Raw genomic sequence first — 6947 nt, 5'->3', positions numbered from 1 at the left:
AAGCAGACAAGTGGGTGTTCAGGAAGTAAGTGAGGGCCAGAGATATTTATAGATACGAAAACTTTAAAAATTCATTTTTTAAATCTCATTTTAAAATTCAAGATGGGGGCATTGTGGGAGCTCCTTCCTTTCTCTCCCCCTCCCCACTCTCCCCGCCATCTTGGCAGCTGCTCGTGGTTGGGAGCCATCCCACAACTGTGGTAGGAAGATGGTGGCCACAAGGAAGACAAAAAAGTCACTGGAGTCAATCAACTCTAGGCTCCAACTTGTATGAAAATTGGAAAGTACATTCTAGGGCACAGACTTTGAAAATGCACAGACAAGGCAGAGACTGATCGTTCTCACCAGCAACAGCCTAGCCTTAAGGAAATCTGAAACAGAGCGCTGCACCATGTTGTCCAAAACTGGCGTCCGTCCCCACAGTGGCAACAATATAGAATTGGGCACAGCCTCTGGAAAATACTACAGTATGGCTCCTGGCTACCATTGATCCAGGTAACTGATATCATTAGAAGCATGCCAGAACAGACTGGTGAAAAGCAAATCATGCAAAAATTGTCTTTAATAAAACTGGCTAGGGGGTCTCCCCTGGTGGTGCAGGCAGTTGGGCGCCACACTGTGAAGCTGTCCGCAGCCTCTGCAGCGCTGGTTCCATCCCGGCCAGCCGGCAAGGGTCCCACATGGCTCGGCAGACCTCTCCTGTCTTGCCCGCTGCTCCCCTCAGCAGTGTATTTCGTCAGTCTGCCTGTTCTGCTCCCCGCTCTGTCTCTGGTGAATCCTCTCACCCTCCCGTGCATCTGGCCTGTACCCTGGTTCTTGTATAAATAAATAAATAACAAATCTTTAAAAAATAAAAATAAAACTGGCTAGTGCTTGTTTTAAAAATAAAATAAAATTGGGTCTCCATGGTGGTGCAGGCAGTTGTGCCCAGCGCTGTGAAGCTGTCCGCAGCCTCTGTAGCATGGGTTCAATCCCCGCTGGCTGGGGAGACACGCACATGGCTCAGCAGACCTCTCCGGACTTGCCCGCTGCTCCCCTCTGCAGTGTATTTCAGTCCATCTGCCTGTTCTACTCCCCACTCTGTCTCTGGTGAATCCTCTCACCCTCCTGCACATCTGGCCTGTACCCTGGTTCTTGTATGCATGAATAAATAAATCTTTAAAAAAATTAAAATAAAATTCAGGATGGGGATAGAAGATTAAGGAAGTTCTTTCTGATACAGTAACTTTTTTTTTAAAGATTTTATTTATTTATTTCTACAAGCGCTGAGTACAGTCAGAAGCACGAGAGGGTGAGAGAATTCACCAGAGCCAGAGTGGGGAGCAGAACAGATAGACTGACGAAATACACTGCTGAGGGGAGCAGCGGGCCGCAGGAGAGGTCTGCAAGCCATGTGGGACCCTCACCCGGTGGCCGGGGATCGAACCGGCGCTGCAGAGGCTGCGGGCAGCTTTGCAACCCAGCGGTCAACCGCTGCGCCACCAGGGAGGCCCTCTGATATAGTAACCTTTGAGGAGAGCATGAGGGAATAGCAATCCATGTGGGCAACTGGAAGAAAAGTGTGGCACACTTTTCAATGTGGCCCAAATCAATGCATTGTGCACCTTAAACTTACACCATATGTTAAATATTTCAATAAAATTGGTGGGGGAGGGCCTCCCTGGTGGCGCAGCGGTTGCGAAGCTGCCCACAGCCACTGCAGCACCGGTTCGATCCCCGGCTGCTCCCCGGCCACCGGAGGAGGGTCCCACATGGCGCCCAGACCTCTCCTGCCGCCCGCTGCTCCCCTCAGCAGTGTACTTGGGTCCTTCTGCCTGCTCTGCTCCCCGCTCTGGCTCTGGTGAATTCTCTCACCCTCCCGCGCTTCTGACTGTACCCAGTGCTTGTATAAATAAATAAATCTTTAAGAACATAAAATTGGTGGGGGAAGGAACAGATAATAACTATGAAAGGTAAAATGTTGCTGACTTTCTATGTCAACTGAATAAAGATCATTCAAAATTACTACTAAAAATTGGGGTTTAAAATATAAAATTGTCACGGCTTTTTTTTTTTTAATATATGAAGTTTATTTTGTTGGTTAAACACTGACCTTATGATGATCCCCATTTTACAAGTGAGGACAATTAGGCCTATGGTGCTAAAGTACAAGGTCACGCAACTGTAAGCTGCAAAGCTGAAATTGGACCCCAGGACAGACTCTGCTAATCTACATGGATCACAAAAAAATTCTAGGCAGAAGGAGTGGAGGGCAGGAAGGGATTTGCTGCCTCCTGTGAATTGTGCACAGCACTGACGAAGAGAAAGTAGACACAAGAGCAGGGCAAGGGATGATGACAGAGCACCCTGCAGGCCATAGTGAGGAATTCAAGCTTTTTGAAGCAAATGGAAAAAGATAATCCTTAGTTTTAATTAGTAAGAATAATATAATCACCGTATATTTTTGTATAACTGGTCTGGTGGCAGTGCGGGTGTGACTTTGAGAAAGAATGGGATAGGAAAGACATTTAGGGTACCACTGCTATAGTCCAGGTGGAACACATGATAATAATAACCTGAAAGAAGGGCCTCCCCAATGATGCAGTGGGTCGAGCGCTGCTCTGTGAAGCTGTCTGCAGACTCTGCAGTGAGGGTTCAATGCCCGGCAGGCCAGGGAGATACCCCCATGGCGTGGCAGACCTCTCCTGTCTCACCCGCTGCTTCCCTCAGCAGTTTTCGGTCCGTCTGCCTGTTCTTTTTTTTTTAATATTTATTTATTTATGCATACAAGAACTGGGGATTTGATGACTGGTTACATATAGGAATTGGGGGTTAGAAAAAATAATATGAAATTTGTTTGGCTGTTGGCTGAAGTTGTAGCTTACTCTTAAATATTCGACTGCTTTGATTCCAAGCATCATCTTCTGCATATCTGATGGTCCTCCAAATGTAAACAGTATTCTGGCTGACACTGACAAGAAGGGCTTTGAATACCATCTTCCTGGGGCAACAGGAGGAAGAGTTCATGGGTTCAATTCTAAGAAGATTCCAAAACAACAGTGAGAGACAAGATTGTGGGGTGGCAGGGCCTACGGTGGGTGGAGAGCAGCGCATACCCTCTTGCCTCCAAGTTGGACCAGACCCCCCACAAGGTCCCCACAGGATGACTGAACCAGAGGGCCTGGATGAGAGGAAACATGCATGGTGGGTCACTCTCTCAGTGAGAACTTGCCTCTAAACTACAGCTCGGAAGTGTTCCAGACTTGTGCAGACGCCTGTGGCTGGCCCCTAGCCGGGGTGTCAAATTAGAAAGACCCAGACCTCACCTGAAACATGAGTAGGGGCCTCATGAGAAGCTGCTTTGTGGGAGTCTCTAGCAAGGTAATAAGATTTCTGGGAGATAGGAAGGCGGGTCGGAACTAGCTTTGTGACAGCGTCTCACAAGACTGCCCTGTTTCCCCTTCTCACCATTCCCCCTATGGTTTTATACAGGGAGTTTAAACTTGCTAACAAGTTTTGCTCCTTTTTCTTTATATAATTCTCATAACTGCATTGCTTATGCATAATTCACACGTAATGCATTTAAGGCATTATTTCTAAAATGTATATATAATTTTTGAAAGTTATATTAATTGACTCTTACAGCCTAAAGAAAAATGTTTATAATACAATAAATGCACCGCTAGCAAGACACCGCTAGAAAGATGGCCAACATTTGACAAGAATTTTTACAGGAAACTTCTCTGGGAACCAAAATGCCAACAAAATGTCGTTTTCCTTCCCGTATCTTGTTTCCAATGGTGATTTTAATTATTGGAAATGACAAAGTTTAAGATTCTTAGAGATTAGTTATCTCAACATTTTTCATAAATAATGAAGTCTAAATATTTGACATATTACTGCTCAAGATATAAAGAAATAGAACAACTTTCTTCTATTTTTACCTTTCTTTTCTTCCCTCACTCCTTCCGTACATGCCCATGCCTTTCACCTTCCTTCTGGTTTCTAATGGATTCTTATAAGAAAATGTTACTCCATGGAAATATAACCAGTAATGCACAATATTTTTCAATCTGTTTTCATTTAAATCCAGAAGAGTCTGCATAGAAGAATATAGAAGAAAAAGGAGGTGACCATGGGTTGATGGCACAGGAATAATAAGGAAACTTTTATTTTTGTGTTCTCATTTTTTTTTAAAGATTTGTTATTTATGCATACAAGAGCTGGGGTCCAGGCCAGAGATGCGGGGGGTGAGAGGATTCACCAGAGACAGAGCAGGGAACAGAACAGGCAGAGTGACTGAAATACACTGCTGAGGGGGGCAGCAAGCAAGACAGGAGAGGTCTGCTTTGCCATGTGGGTTTCTCTCTGGCCTGCCGGGGATTGAACTTGTGCTGCAGAGGCTGCGGATTGCTTCACAGTGTGGTGCTTAACCCCTTGAGCCACCAGGGAGGCCCTGTGTTCTCATTTTTTAACGAATTGTTTTCTATTCGTACCTTATCAACCAAGATTTAATAAGACAATATTCCAACTGAGGGTGCACTTAACATTCTCTATTCACTTGTCATTCATGCTTGGACTGTTATTTCCTGTAAAATGCTAGTAAGATTCTAAGCTATAAGGGCATCCCTGGTGGCGCAAGGGGTTAAGATGCAACCTATGAAGCTCTCCGCAGCCTATGCAGCATGAGTTCGATCCCCGGCCAGGGAGCTACCCACATGGCACAGCAGACCTCTCCTGTCTCGCTTGCTGCTCCCCTCAGCAGTGTATTTCAATCAGTCTGCCTGTTCTGCTCCCCACTCTGTCTCTGGTGAATCCTCTCACCCCCCACACCTCTGGGCTATACCCCAGTTCTTGTATGCATAAATAAATAAATCTTAAAAAAAAAGATTCTAAGCTATAAGGTCTGCATGTTTGTCTCTAAAATGCAGGCGGGTGGCTGTGACACAGTGCCCTGGCTATCGCCCTCTTCTCCAAGTAGGCCACGTAGTCAAGGCCTGGCTGCAATCATCCAAGTCCTGGCAGAATGCCCTGTAAGCCTCCCCTGGAACAGGGCAGTCTGTGAGACGCTGTCACAAAGCTAGCTCCTACCCGCCTTCCTATCTCCCAGAAATCTTATTACCTTGCTAGAGACTCCCACAAAGCAGCTTCTCATGAGGCCCCTACTCATGTTTCAGGTGAGGTCTGGGTCTTTCTAATTTGACACCCGGGTTAGGGGCCAGCCACAGGCGTCTGCACAAGTCTGGAACACTTCCGAGCTGTAGTTTAGAGGCAAGTTCTCACTGAGAGAGTGACCCACCATGCATATTTCCTCTCATCCAGGCCCTCTGGTTCAGTCATCCTGTGGGACTGACACTAGACTGACCTTGATTTGTATAAATAATAAATCTTATGACTGGTCTCCTTACCAGCTGAATCTATGGAAATGCAGCAAGTCAACTTATCTGCATTCTGCTTAGGGACGCTTGACCACTTGACAAATTGGTATTCAATGTTGGGCCAGTAAAATCACCACGTCCTTTTTTAGAAAAGACATAGGGGCTGTGCCAGCCACATTAAGTGGTGAGGAGACACCCTGGTCTTTATCTTTCCAGGACAATGCCACATGTAATAAACACTCATGAGAGAAAATACCCCCACGATTTCGCACCAGTGGGTGAGTCAAAATGTCATACAAGATGTACCTTCCGATGCTCAGAGCATTCACTGCATACAACATGTCCTATTGATTGGCCAGTCAAAAGCCTTAGTCTCAGCAGCCCTGACTATGGTGTTATCTCACACCCACCAGCAGAACTAGCTGATCAACCCCAACAAAACCCAGAGTCCTGCTTGTTAAGCCTACTTTCTTGGATTTATGTCTGTCAATGCAAGTTTCAGGCCCTGAAGAGCCAAGGAAAAACCCTACTATCTCTTACAAAGTAAAGAACATTGTTTGCAATACAGAAACCACTGCTGTACGCCAGACTTGGAACTCCTGGCAAAGTCTGATGATTAAAGAATCCCCGTTACATGGGACATTGGCCTCACCTGCTCCTAACAGACTGACAGCAGATCTGTGACATCCTCTCAGGTTATCACTGATGACTTTACCATCATGTTTTACTTGGTAGACACACACCCAAGTGGTTGTAACAGATGCCGCTGAACGTACTCCTTCTGGTTGTATGGGATGTTTCCAATGAAGAAATGCCACAATTAAAACAGCCACACTGGAGTAAAACAAGACATGACCAGGAGACCACCTGGTTTCCTCAGCCCAGCCATATGGCACTTGTTATCAAAATAACGTAAAACGGGGAGGGGAGAGCGGCTGATCATTGTATTAAACAAAAACCTAATAGATATACAAGTGCTTTCAGAAAATTAAAAAAACAGGGGCCTCCGTGGTGGCGCAAGGGGTTAAGTGTCAGCACTATGAAGTCATCCACAGCCACTGCAGCACAAGTTCAATCCTGGCCAGGGAGCTACTCACAGGGCGCAGCAGACCTCTCCTGTCCCGCCCGCTGCTCCCCTCAGCAGTGTATTTCAGTAGATTTGCCTGTTCTGTTCCCCCTGTCTCTGGTGAATCCTCTCACGCACCTCATTTCTGGCCTGGACCCCAGCTCTTGTATGCATAAATAAATCTTTTTTAAAAATTAAAAACACAGCAGATTGCCATCCCACTTAGGCCAGCCAGGTCTAACGAGCTTTGTGGGCTGCACATGTCAGTGACTGACAACTATGCTGCCTGGAGAGTATGACAAAAATAACTTGCCAATAGGCCAGGCCCCACCTCCACAATAGTTATACACATGGCCCTTGCCTGGGTACATCAAGAGTCCTGAGGAAAGCTGGACCTGATTCACAGACAGACCAGCTGTGTTAAAGTCTGATGGGGCACCCTGCACCACTTGTAGCTCTGAGACTTTATGCACAAAAACTTTAAAACTTTGCGTGGAGGGCCTCCCCGGTGGCGCAGCAGTTGA

General features: G+C 46.2%; 1 pseudogene across 1 annotated transcript; it reads left to right on the top strand.

Annotated features, from left to right (window-relative positions):
* The first annotated feature begins 208 nt into the window (after positions 1–208).
* Positions 209–3150, top strand: LOC311187507 (large ribosomal subunit protein eL30-like; annotated as a pseudogene). The gene is made up of 2 exons: positions 209–618; positions 3142–3150. The product of its transcript is annotated as a large ribosomal subunit protein eL30-like (transcript).
* The last annotated feature ends 3797 nt before the right edge of the window (positions 3151–6947 follow it).

The sequence above is a fragment of the Talpa europaea genome, assembly GCF_964194135.1.
Source record: "Talpa europaea genome assembly, chromosome: X".
NCBI classification, from domain to species: domain Eukaryota; kingdom Metazoa; phylum Chordata; class Mammalia; order Eulipotyphla; family Talpidae; genus Talpa; species Talpa europaea.
Note: the sequence above shows the minus strand (reverse complement) of the source record. Positions and strands in the feature narration are given on the sequence as shown.